At 43.4% G+C, this 13,799-nt stretch overlaps 1 protein-coding gene across 5 annotated transcripts in view; it reads right to left on the bottom strand.

Moving 5' to 3' along the window:
* The window catches only part of PIP5K1B (phosphatidylinositol-4-phosphate 5-kinase type 1 beta), a 435,282-nt gene that overhangs the window by 230,192 nt on the left and 191,291 nt on the right, over window positions 1-13,799 (bottom strand). For all 5 annotated transcript variants that reach the window (XM_030193839.1, XM_030193840.1, XM_030193837.1 and 2 more), the window contains one exon: window positions 11,702-11,783. The gene's annotated coding sequence lies outside the window, so the exon portion shown is untranslated. The remainder of the gene's footprint in view (window positions 1-11,701; window positions 11,784-13,799) is intronic.

Genomic DNA, 13,799 nt, shown 5'->3' with positions numbered 1-13,799 from the left:
ATACCCAACATTCTATTCGTTTTCCTAGCCGCAGCAGCACACTGAGCAGAAGGTTTCAGTGTATTATCAACGACGACACCCAGATCCCTTTCTTGGTCAGTAACTCCTAACGTGGAACCTTGCATGACGTAGCTACAATTCGGGTTCTTTTTTCCCACATGCATCACCTTACACTTGCTCACATTAAACGTCATCTGCCATTTAGCCACCCAGTCTCCCAGCCTCGTAAGGTACTTCTGTAATTTTTCACAATCCTGTCGTGAATTAACGACTACAGTAGGTGATTATATTGTTTATAGTTGGTATCACAACCTGTTATACAGTTTATTCAATGGCCGCCTATTATGCAGATGCTTCCATGTCAGCCCAAGCCACCCAGATGGCCATTTAACCCCTACATGCCTGGTCGCCATGGTTGTAACAGCAACTCGAGAGCCCCACCAATATAGCTGCACCCAGCGAAAAAGTGACCTCATCACCTGGCTGCTCCAGTTTAACTGGACGACCATGGCAGCCTGCACGTTGACCTAACCAACGTGGCTACCTGGGTAGTGACCTAACCGAAACGGCTGCCTGAGCCTTGACCTAAACAACATGGCTGCTAGTATTTAGACCTAACCAGCATAGCTGCCTGATAACCAATATGGCTGTCCGAGCTTTGACATAACCAACATGGCTGCTAGTACTTAGACCCAACCAACATGACCACTGGTGCTTTGACCTAACCAATATGGCCACTGTTGTTTATACCAAACCAATATGGCTGCTGGTGCTTTGACCTAACCAACATGGCTGCCCAACAAGGCTCTAACTAGCATGGCTGCTTTTACTCTGACATAACTAATATGGCTGCCAAAGAAAGCTCTAACCAACATGTCTGCTGTAGCTTCATGGTACAGTTTACGGCCCACGACAGCACGTGAAAATTATCCTACAAGGCTCCACTGTATCGACCACGGACACGCAGCATACCCTGACCTTCTCCAGAAGCCAAGTATATTCCAGATGCATACAAAAAGATGCTGGGAAAATTGAGCCAATCCTGATAAACCACAAAGTGCACGATAAGTACATAAGTATTGCCATACTGGGAAAGACCAAAGGTCCATCAATCCCAGCATCCTGCTTCCAACAGTGGCCAATCCAGGTCAAAAAAACCTGGCAAGATCCCAAAAAAGTACAAAACATTTTATACTACTTATCCCAGAAATAGTGGATTTTCCCCAAGTCCATTTAATAATGGTCTATGGACTTTTCCTTTAGGAAGCCGTCCAAACCTTTTTTAAACTCCGCTAAGCTAACCGCCTTTACCACATTCTCTGGCAACGAATTCCAGAGTTTAATTTCATGTTGAGTGAAGAAAAGTTTGCTCTGATTAGTTTTAAATTTACTACATTGTAGCTTCATCACATTCCCCCTAGTCCCAGTATTTTTGGAAAGCGTAAACAGACGCTTCACATCTACCCATTCAACTCCTCTCATTATTTTATAGACCTCAGCCGCCTTTTCTCCAAGCTGAAGAGCCCTAGCCGCTTTAGCCTTTCCTCATAGGGAAGTCGTCCCATCCCATTTATCATTTTCGTCACCCTTCTCTGCACCTTTTCTAATTCCACTATATCTTTTTTGAGATGCGGCGACCAGAATTGAACACAGTATTCGAGGTGCTGTCGCTCCATGGAGCGATACAAAGGCATTATAACATCCTCACACCTGTTTTCCATACCTTTCCTAATAATACCCAACATTCTATTCACTTTCCTAACCGCAGCAGCACACTGAGCTGAAGGTTTCAACGTATCATCAACGACGACACCTAGATCCCTTTCTTGGTCCGTGACTCCTAATGTAGAACCTTGCATGACGTAGCTATAATTCGTGTTCCTCTTTCCCACATGCATCACTTTGCACTTGCTCACATTAAACGTCATCTGCCATTTAAACGCCCAGTCTCGTAAGGTCCTCTTGTAATTTTTCACAATCCTCCCGCGATTTAATGACTTTGAATTACTTTGTGTCGTCAGCAAATTTAATTACCTCACTAGTTACTCCCATCTCTAGGTCATTTATAAATATGTTAAAAAGCAGCGGTCCCAGCACAGACCCCTGGGGAACCCCACTAACTACCCTTCTCCATTGAGAATACTGACCATTTAACCCTACTCTCTGTTTTCTATCTTTTAACCAGTTTTTAATCCACAATAGAACACTACCTCCTATCCCATGACTCTCCAATTTCCTCTGGAGTCTTTCATGAGGTACTTTGTCAAACGCCTTCTGAAAATCAAGACACACAATATCAACCGGTTCACCTTTATCCACATGTTTGTTCACCCCTTCAAAGAAATGTAGTAGATTGGTGAGGCAAGATTTCCCTTCACTAAATCCATGTTGACTTTGTCTCATTAATCAATGCTTTTGAATATGCTCTGTAATTTTGTTCTTAATAATAGCCTTTACCATTTTGCCTAGCACCAACGTCAGACTCACCGGTCTATAATTTCCTGGATTTCCTCTGCAACCTTTTAAAAAAATCGACATTACATTAGCCACCCTCCAATCTTCCGGTACCACGCTCGATTTTAAGGATAAATTACATATTACTAACAATAGCTCCACAAGCTCATTTTTCAGTTCTATCAGTACTCTGAGATGAATACCATCCGGTCCAGGAGATTTGCTACTCTTCAGTTTGTAGAACTGCCCCATTACATCCTCCAGGTTTACAGAGAATTCATTACGTTTTTCCGACTCGTCAGCTTCAAATACCATTTCTGGCACCGGTATCCCACCCAAATCTTCCTCGGTGAAGACTGAAGCTAAGAATTCATTTAATCTCTCCACTACGGCTTTGCCTTCCCTGGTCACCCCTTTTACTCCTCGGTCATCTAGCGGTCCAACTGATTCTTGTGCCGGCTTCCTGCTTTTAATATACCTAAAAAAAATTTTTACTATATGTTTTTGCCTCCAACTCAATCTTTTTTTTCGAAGTCCCTCTTAGCATTCCTTATCAGCACTTTGCATTTGACTTGACATTCCTTATGCTGTTTCTTATTATTTTCAGTCAGTTCCTTCTTCCATTTTCTGAAGGATTTTCTTTTAGCTCTAATAGCTTCCTTCACCTCACTTTTTAACCATGCCGGTTGTCATTTGGTCTTCCGTCCTCCTTTTTTAATAAGTGGAATATATTTGGCCTGGGCTTCCAGGATGGTGTTTTTGAACAGCATCCACGCCTGATGTAAATTTTTGACCCTCGCAGCCGCTCCTCTAAGTTTTTTTCACCATTCTTCCCATTTTATCATAGTCTCCTTTTTTAAAGTTAAACGCTGATTTCCTATGTATACTTACTTCAAAGCTAATATCAAATCCGATCATATTATGATCACTGTTATCAAGCGGCCCCAGCACCATTACCTTCCGCCCCAGATCATGCGCTCCACTAAGGACTAGGTCTAGAATTTTTCCTTCTCTTGTTGGCTCCTGTACCAGCTTCTCCATAAAGCTAAACTAGATCCTGCTAGATTCTATCTGTTAATGCTGTGGTACAAAGTTTTTAAAATTAAGTGGAAAAGACTATGGAGATTAGGTTATAAAATTTGCTTTTTATATTTTTATTTTGCCTAACACTAACCTACAATTCCTCTTTTAAACCCCAATCTTTAAGTTCCCAAAGCACAAAGCAGAAAGAAAGATAAGTGGGACCTTTCCTCTTTATATAGTTTTGAATCTAAGGGCCTTTTTTAAACATGCTCTTTGAAGCTGACTCAGCAACCTATGCAATTATTCTACTTCCCCACATCTTAATTAACACTTAATTGAGGTCGCTGGATGTGCTACCTCTCCAGCAGCCAAGGAACAGAAAATAACTGCCTTTTAGAACAAAAGTTTTTGGCTGTTTAGTTTCTACCTCTAGAAAAGGTTTCAGTTTAAAACTATGGGAAAATGCCTATTTCTAGAGAAATTTTCAGTTTAAAACTATGGGAAAAGGGTTTGTACACTATGGCAACTAGTTAATGATGCTTGCTTTTCTCTCTCTCTCTCTCTCTCTCTCTATTCCCCCCTTAATACTAAACTAGGTCCTGCTTGCTTGTCCCTCTCTCTCTCTCTTTTTATTCCCCCTTACTACTAAACTAGATCTTGCAGTGCCTGCTAGATTCTATCTGTTAATGATGTGGTACAAAGTTTTTTAAACTAAGTGGAAAAGGCTATGGAGATTAGTTGATGAAATTAGCTTTTTATATTTTTATTTTGCCTAACACTAAACTACAATTCCTCCTTTAAACCCCAATCTTTAAGTTCCCAAAGCACAAAGCAAAATAGCGTTCACTTACCAGAGAAATGTCCTCTTCTCTTGGAACTCCAAAACCTTAACCACTTTTACCTTTGCTGCTACACCTGAGGTCCCACAGAACTTCCAGCATACACCACGTGAAGCTGCAATGGATGGGCAACTGTCCGAAAATGAAAGTGAAACGATGCGCTTGCTCCGCACCCTGAAGCAACATTGGGAACAAAGAAGAACCAGCTGTCTAAACATTCCCCCAACTATGCCTGCAGAAAAACACACCGCAGCAGTTCAGCCCATCCCAGGCACACTGGTGACAAGGAGAACAGACGCGCGTTGCCTGAAGGACGAAAATGCCAAAAGCCATTTGTCCACTGGAGCTGCAAACAGGTGGGCATGTGCAGCACACTGCTGTTCGCAATGCACTGTGTTATGCACCTACAGTTGTACAGCATCACTGCTAGCCTCCAGCACTGTCTGCTCTCACACAGATCAGTCACCTCTAGTGAAAAAGGCCCCCCAAAATGTGAGGAATAGCACTGCAAATGAGCCCTAGGGCTAAGTGCACCTGGGTCACAGCAGCTGTACAGCGCCGGTACAAGGGCCATGTGCGCTCACAGCAGCTATAATCCCAGGACTGCTGTGTATCCTAAAGCCCGTTCCCGCACATGCTGCTCCAACTCACACCCCAACTGTAATGGACACATAGCTTGAGGATGGGGAGGCAAAAACGAAAGGCACACTAGAATCAGCCCTGTCGAGCACTCCCCCTTTGTGATCTGCGACCACATGGCTACTAGCCCAAAAGAAAAGGGGGGGGGGGCGGCCTTGCCCGGTTCTCCCAAGATTTGCGATATCACTCTAGACGGGTATCAGCATTGTAAGCGCCCCATAACTGAGCTCACACGAGCTTACCCAACTCTGCAGCAGCCCTTCTTGCACATGAGGTCATTCACATGCAGCCTGCTCTACCTCATCATTCCTTATGAGACAATGCCCAGACACCCTTCCCAAGGGGAAGCACAGAAAGTAAGAGGGAGAAGCCAAAATGAAAAGGACATTTTTTAAATGGAGCCATAGGCGAGAGCCAGAGCCTGCTGGCTCAGCATGCAAAATGGCGACTCCACCTTTTGGAATGCCCTTCTTGCTGCCTCCTATGGTAACCCCTCTCTCTGCCTCTAGGACCCCACTTCCTATTACCTAATCCCAATCCTTCCCCCCTCAATCATCCTTCCTCCCCTTCTGCTCTACCTATTCCATCCAACCTACACTTACCTGAGAACTCTTCCTTCTGACCCTCGCCCCCTCCCCCTCATAACCCATTTCCTCCCCTCCCCCATGCCAGCTATGCTGGGCTGCCACTCATTTGTGTGGCTGACATACCAGCACACACAGTGGGAGTGGCCATTTTATAAATACAAACATGGCAAAAAAAATCAACTGAGGAAATTCAGCAACTTACACATGTAAGTGCCAAGATACATGTATTTCGTAAAATACCAACTTACATGAAAGTGTTGACAGTTACACGGGTATGTGTGCCATTTTGCAAACTTACACATTTAATTGTTGCTAATTAGATACAGAGGCCACAAGTGTCATCTAATTGTAATTTGAAGAGGGAAATAAATAAAGGGCTGGCATAAATGAGCAATTCTGAAAAACCTGTACGTGCGAAAGAGCAGGTGTAAATCCTGATTTGTGAATTTTCCCAGATACAAAGGTGAAATGAGGAAAACGTGTACATTTTGGTCCCACACAAGCCTCGCCCTCATCACATTCAAACCACGCCCCCTGCAACCCTAGAGTCCTGCTTTTTGGAATTCCACAATCACCCTAATGGTTCTGCTGGAGCACTACATGACTGACCTTAATTCCACCTCTTAGTTTCTAGAAAGGAGGAGTTCCCTTGACTAGTATTATAATCAGGAGAGGGGCTTAATTCAGGAGGGAACTAGATGAGGCCATCCAACCTAAATGACTTAGCCAACTAGATACAGCAAAAGAACAGAAGAGGTTTCTAACCAGTCTAGTCATAACATCTACTTAGAGGAACCTTGGAGCCTTTAGAAGTAACTGGAGCCATTTAAACAGTGTGCTGTGATAGGGACAGTGGGAAAAGGGAACCCACTGTGCCCACCAGGGCCAAATGAGAAAGGGAGAAAGCTTGGCATAGTTGTGTATTTCCAGCAGGACGCACAGGACTTCCTACCATCTGTACAGGATCCTGGAAAAGCTCCAGAAGCTGAAGAAACAAGAACAGGTCTACAGGGCAGCATCTCACATCCAATCAGGACAAAGTTACCTGCAGCTGCTATGGAGACTCAGAATCCCAAAGCAAAGCATATCACCTGGAACAAAGGCTATAAGTGATCATCTTCCTTGAAACTAATTACATTATTCACCATCCCCCTGATTCTGTAAAGGTCGCCAAAAACTGTGTGTGTGCAAATTTGGGCGCTAATTAGATTTAATTGGGACCAACGTGCGTAAAGTTAGGCACGGGATCCGTGCCTAAAATTTACGCGTGTTGCAACAAAAGGGGCTTGTCGTCAAACTACGTACATAATTATAGAATAATAGTGATTTGCGCTTAAATTTAGGTGCGGGCATTTCCACCACGTTTTCATTGGTGAAAATGGCCGCGCCTAAATTTATGCGCAATTTTCCGCTTAAGCGTGTATACTATAAACTGCGCTGAACTTTAGGTGTGGCTTATAGAATACCGCTTAAACAGGCTTTTTTTTTTTGGCACTGATTTTTTAGGCACCAATCATAGAATTTACCCCTATAAGGAGAAAGGTTGAGAGGGAGATAAAGAGAAGTTGTAAATAGTGTTTGAATACTGCCTTTGCTGTTATTATTGTCCCTGTTAATTGCCTAAAGAGACTTAAGTAAATTTACTGGTTCAGAATACCAGTCTTGAAGTGGTCTGCCTGCAGTGTGCGTGCTGAAAACTCCCTACTGCCTCTTGATTTCTGCTGGTCCTGGCCCTAGTCCCAAACCAATACATTCTTTATGTGAGCAAGATGGTGGAGGCTATTATTAAGAATAAAATTGCAGAGCATATACAAAAACATGGACTGATGAGACAAAGTCAGCACGGATTTAGTGAAGGGAAGTCTTGCCTCACCAATCTAATGCATTTTTTTGAGGGGGTAAGCAAACATGTGGACAATGGGGAGCCGGTTGATATTGTATATCTGGATTTTCAGAAGGCGTTTGACAAAGTGCCGCACGAAAGACTCCTGAAGAAATTGCAGAGTCATGGAATCGGAGGTAGGGTATTATTATGGATTAAGAACTGGTTGAAAGATAGGAAGCAGAGAGTAGGATTGCGTGGCCAGTATTCTCAGTGGAGGAGGGTAGTTAGTGGGGTCCCGCAGGGGTCTGTGCTGGGTCCGTTGCTTTTTAATGTATTTATAAATGACCTAGAGATGGGAATAACTAGTGAGGTAATTAAATTCGCCGATGACACAAAATTATTCAGGGTCGTCAAGTCGCAGGAGGAATGTGAACGATTACAGGAGGACCTTGCGAGACTGGGAGAATGGGCGTGCAAGTGGCAGATGAAGTTCAATGTTGACAAGTGCAAAGTGATGCATGTGGGTAAGAGGAACCCGAATTATAGCTACGTCTTGCAAGGTTCCGCGTTAGGAGTTACGGATCAAGAAAGGGATCTGGGTGTCGTCGTCGATGATACGCTGAAACCTTCTGCTCAGTGTGCTGCTGCGGCTAGGAAAGCGAATAGAATGTTGGGTGTTATTAGGAAGGGTATGGAGTCCAGGTGTGCGGATGTTATAATGCCGTTGTATCGCTCCATGGTGCGACCGCACCTGGAGTATTGTGTTCAGTACTGGTCTCCGTATCTCAAAAAAGATATAGTAGAATTGGAAAAGGTACAGCGAAGGGCGACGAAAATGATAGTGGGGATGGGACGACTTTCCTATGAAGAGAGGCTGAGAAGGCTAGGGCTTTTCAGCTTGGAGAAGAGACGGCTGAGGGGAGATATGATAGAAGTGTATAAAATAATGAGTGGAATGGATCGGGTGGATGTGAAGCGACTGTTCACGCTATCCAAAAATACTAGGACTAGAGGGCATGAGTTGAAGCTACAGTGTGGTAAATTTAAAACGAATCGGAGAAAATTTTTCTTCACCCAACGTGTAATTAGACTCTGGAATTCGTTGCCGGAGAACGTGGTACGGGCGGTTAGCTTGACGGAGTTTAAAAAGGGGTTAGATAGATTCCTAAAGGACAAGTCCATAGACCGCTATTAAATGGACTTGGAAAAATTCCGCATTTTTAGGTATAACTTGTCTGGAATGTTTTTACGTTTGGGGAGCGTGCCAGGTGCCCTTGACCTGGATTGGCCACTGTCGGTGACAGGATGCTGGGCTAGATGGACCTTTGGTCTTTCCCAGTATGGCACTACTTATGTACTTATGTACTTATGTAAGTATCTGGGCATATACCAAGGACCATCCCTTATAAATATGAAAGTAATATACACATGTAAGCGCTGGTATTAACATGTGTAAAACACAAATAGAGCTTCTAAATGTTTAAAAAGTGGATTCTTGGGGGGGGGGGGCGTGTCAAGATGGCGACCTGACCACGTTTGCTAACAGATCCGAATTGCTTGCTGACGTTTTTCTTCCTAAGTTTCCTACCAGATGCCGCATACTAAAAGGAAGGGGATGGTGAAAGGCCAACTGCCGCTGGCCAGAACTTTTGTCCCCAATCCAGCAGACGATTGATCGTTATGCGATGAGTGTCCCACAGATTGCAGCGGTTGACCCAGCCTTGAGAGCTGAAGGAGGAGCGACGGCTCTCCTAGGGATAGGTACTGCCCCTAACCTGCCTGCTTTTCTGGGACTGTCAGAGGTGATATTCAATGGCACTGCCTGATTTAGTGCTGCAGCGTATCGGGGCTTAGACAGCCCACAGCAATTTAAGCAGACAGGATCCTTTCCTGCGCACTTAAATTTATTTGAATATTGGTGGAACTGAGACCAGAATTGCATACAATACTCAAGGTGAGGTAGTGACATGGAGCAACGCAGAGCCTTTATAATATTCTTTGTCTCATTTTCTATTCTTTTCCTAATAATTCTTAGCATTCTGTTTGCTTTTTTTGGCTGCCGCCACACACTGAGCAGAAGATGTTGCCTAAGGATGTTCTTGAAAACCAACCATGCTGTACTGAAGCATATTTTACAAAGAGGGAGTTTGCCGCATGAAGAAGAAAGTTGTTTAGCACATTTCAAAACAGTAAAGAGAGGTATATGCACTGAGCTACATTTTTGGTTCATTTGGGGCTTTTCCCCATGTTCATTCATGCACCTTGTCAGTTTGGTTGACACATGGGATTTTGTCAAAATGTTGGGAACATGCATTCAAAGATTTTAATGCACACTAATTTATTTATACAAATTTGTATACCCTCTCTCTTGGCATCGCAAAATGCCAAACAATAGCTTGCACAACCATAAAACAGTTAACAAAACATCAGGGAAACAGCAGCACTTTTACTGCTTTCCTAAACCACAAACCCAACTCCTCCCAATAAGTTCATTGGGCAACTTATTCCACTCCAACACAGCCCTTATCTTAAATGCCCTCTTTCTCCATACTTCCTCTCTCATAACAGCTGCATTAGGAGGTGCAAAAAAAGACCTCTAAAGGAGGACAATCAATTAACACATTCACATACTTTAATTCATACATTAGTACATATTAAATCAATTTAGTATGCACTAACAGGGTAATTCTATAACTTGGCACCAATTTGGAGGTATCACAATGGGGCGTGCTTAGCATCAATTCTGTAATGGCTTCTGGGCACAACTAAGCCATTACAGACTACTAGTGCAAACCATGTTGCCAAAATACAGGTGTTTCTACTTACAAAGTGGAGGAGTAGCAGACTAGTGATTAGTGCAGCAGACTTTGATCCTCAGGAACTGGGTTTGATTCCCAATGCAGCTCCTTGTGACTCTGGGCAAGTCACTTAACCCTCCACTGCCCTGGGTACAAATAAGTACCACTATATACTATGTAAACCGCTTTGAATGTAGTTGCAAAAACCACAGAAAGGCAGTATATCAATTTCCATTACCTTTCCCCTTATGTTATGTAAATGGCAGGTGTAAGCTGACATGCCCAAGTGCATCATGCAATGCGCGGAACTGACAGTATTCTATAAGTTAAACATGTTGCTTAGCAACATGCAACGGAAAGGGTCAAAGTACACAGCACAAGCGATCCAAAAAGAAGCATAAAGGGCTATCAAGAATGGAACAAGTACTCTTTCATTGATGACCCAACACTGGCCGTGTTTCAGCATAACCTAACGCCTCCCTCAGGGTCAATTCTAAAATATGAACAAAAATAACATAACTTTACAAAATATGTGGTTAACAAAAACTGTACTTTGACCAAAAACAACTTATATGCAATACAATGAAAAATGATTTACATGCATAAGTTATCCATCCAAAAACAGAGCATTACATAAAGTGTTGTGAAATTCATATGTACAAAATACTGACACAAATAATGTGCTGAATAGCAGATATGAATGGATTGAAATGTGAAATATAAATATTAAAATGAAAGTGAAAACATGACAAAATACCACAGTCCCTTGAGGGAATGTGAAAAAAAAAGGTGAAAACAAAACCGATGGCTTACCAACAGAGCAACAACGCTAAATACTTGAGTAGATAGTCACAATCCAGTAAAATCATCGAAGTAATAATCCGCACTTAATGAGAATAATAAAATATAAGGTACAGTTTTTGTTAACAACATATTTTGTAAAGTTATGTTATTTCTGTTCCTATTTTAGAACTGACCCCGGAGGCAGGCATTAGGTTACGCCGAAACACGGCCCATGTCGAGTCTTCAATAAAGAAGTACTTGTTCCATTCTTGAGAGCCCTTTATGCTTCTTTTTGGACTACATGTTGCTTAGTGATGGTAAGGAAAGGAGAATCTAGAAAAATCCACTTTTATCCTACAGTCATAAAGAGGTCTCGCAAAAGCCTACGGAATGGTTGCTACTACTACTTATCATTTCTAAGTAGTAATAGTAGTAGCAACCATTCCGTAGGCTGACCCTTTCCCTCTGGTAGAGGGAAAAGAGATTGGGGGGGGGGGGGGGGAGTGGTAGGCGAACAATCATAATGGGCTAACAGAAACTCTTGTATAACATCCATAGGCAAGATTTAACAACAGAAGTGGGATGGGCTTAAAATCAAGGATAAAAGAAGCTGAACTAAGTAACAAAGAACAAAAACAAAGTACAAGATTCACACACAGAAGGTGCTCCGTACTTCCACATGATTCCACTGTTTCCAACAAGAACACCATACTCAACTTTGCTCACAACATAACAGAATCCAGATTTTGATACCTTTGTTATCCAAGTCACAAATCATTGGGAGCTGGTATTGGCAATAAATTCACTCATTGATGCAGCCGATTTCTCCTTGGTCCTGTTTAAAGAAAAGTTAGTGTGTTTAAAATCTGACAGAAAGGCATCCCTCCGAGAACAGTGAGCACTGCCGGCTGCCCATTAACAGAGGCAGCATTGGCTATTAACATTTCAGCAAATATTATTATCAAGCTGTACGGATTTGTTGAAGAACCTGATTACTACTCTGTTGTTTTCACAAGCAGGCTTGCGTTTCACTTAATTGGGTTATTTCCAGTCATTGTGTTTTGACCTTTTTCTCCCTCTTTCTCTCCCATTCAGCTAACACTGGTTTCAAAGATCATCAGGTAACGTGTAGCAATATCTCAACAAGTATGAACATGCATTCATAGCTGTCACTAACATGCTCCTTGAGGTGTGAAGGAAAGATAACCAGTGTAACTACAAAAGGGAGTTCTACCTCTGGGAAAACAAAACCAGGTGGGCCTCAAAGTCAGCCCTTTTCCATGCACTCTTTGAATACGAGTTGAAGAATGCATCAAAGGGAGACTATATGCATCCGCTTGTTCATCTGGTGCATACGGAAACGGCAACATCCATGTGGCAAGTGTGAAGCCACATAGATATCAAGTCTCACTCATTAGGAGTGACTGCATTTTTGTTATTTGTATTTATTGGAATTGATTAACCACCTTTACAGGGGCATAGACACCCAATTTTGGGTGGGCCTGAGCCCAAGATGGGTGGGCAGAAGAACTCCGTCCTGTCCCACAAGTGATTTGGTCTTCTCTCTCTTGCCTGCATACCATATGGTCTCTCAAACATACCCCCCTCCCCCGCATACCTTTTTAATAGCAGATTTTCACCGGCAGCAACTAATACACACTGCTCATGTTGGCCCCATAGCCTTCCCTCTGATGTGTTTCCACATAGACAGGAATACATCAGAGGGAAGGCTGTGGGGCCAGTGTGAACAGTATGTATCAGTCGCTGCTCGCTGCAGGTGAAGATCTACTATTTACAAGGTAGGCAGGAGGGACAGGTGTTAGGAGTTTTTGGCTGGTGGGGCTTGGGGATCCCTGCCAGCCACATCATAGGTGTGCTGCTACTGGGTGGGCCTGAACCCAAAGTGGGTGGATCTGGGCCCACCCGGGCCCACCCTTGGCTACGCCACTGCACCTTTATGAAGAGAGTCACCCAAGATGATGTACAATAAGTATGGCTTGACATAAACACCTTACATTCTATTAACAGCATAACGATAATAACATGACTATGTAACTTTGTAAGTCTAAGTGCTTTGAAAATGTACCTGTAAATGTCAGAGTCAAACACAATTAGGACAATGAAGTAAACGTGGAAACAGGCAAATCAAATCCTAGTAATAGCAATAATATGATAGTGTCAGTGCTATACATATTAAGAGGCAGATGCAGCAACCAAACGTAAAAAAATCTAAATCGTTAAAGTCCCTAACGATTTTAAAATAACGAAAAATGCACCAAAAAAAAAAAATCACACATGCTGAGATCGGTATTGAAACGTACAATGTATCAAAGAATCACAATACACATCGTTAATCGGCCCCCAAATCATGCGCAGAGCAGCCAAGCGTTATGTTAGCTGCTCTGCGCATGCCACAAACAGTCAAAACACAGTCAAATCACAAGCACATGGCTCCCAAATCAAAACAAAAATTAAAAAAAAGGGTCGGAGGGGGCAAAGGCGCTGGTCAGGAGTGTCCTGTATGGCCGTCCTTGCCCCCCCCACTTGTGGTCGCCGTTCCCCCCGCCCCACTTCCCCCTGCATTCTAAATTAAAAAGCAAGAAGAAAAGCAAACGTACCTTTAGCAGCCCCGGCCCCCCTCCCTTCCTCACTACTCTGTCTCCCCTCAGCTCCGCCTCCTGACATCCTCCGCCCTGTGCCCCGACCCCTCTTGGGGTCGTCACCGCCATTCCCCTCCTCCATCGGGCCCCCCTCCCTCTTACCGGGCCCGTGCAGCGCCTCTCTCCTCTGTCTGAAGGCGCTGCACGGGCAAGAAGAAAGCTGATGCCTGCCTTCGCCCAGCTTCTGTCGC

Source organism: Microcaecilia unicolor, chromosome 2, assembly GCF_901765095.1.
Source record: "Microcaecilia unicolor chromosome 2, aMicUni1.1, whole genome shotgun sequence".
NCBI lineage: Eukaryota > Metazoa > Chordata > Amphibia > Gymnophiona > Siphonopidae > Microcaecilia > Microcaecilia unicolor.
This window is presented reverse-complemented; position numbering and strand designations above follow the sequence as displayed.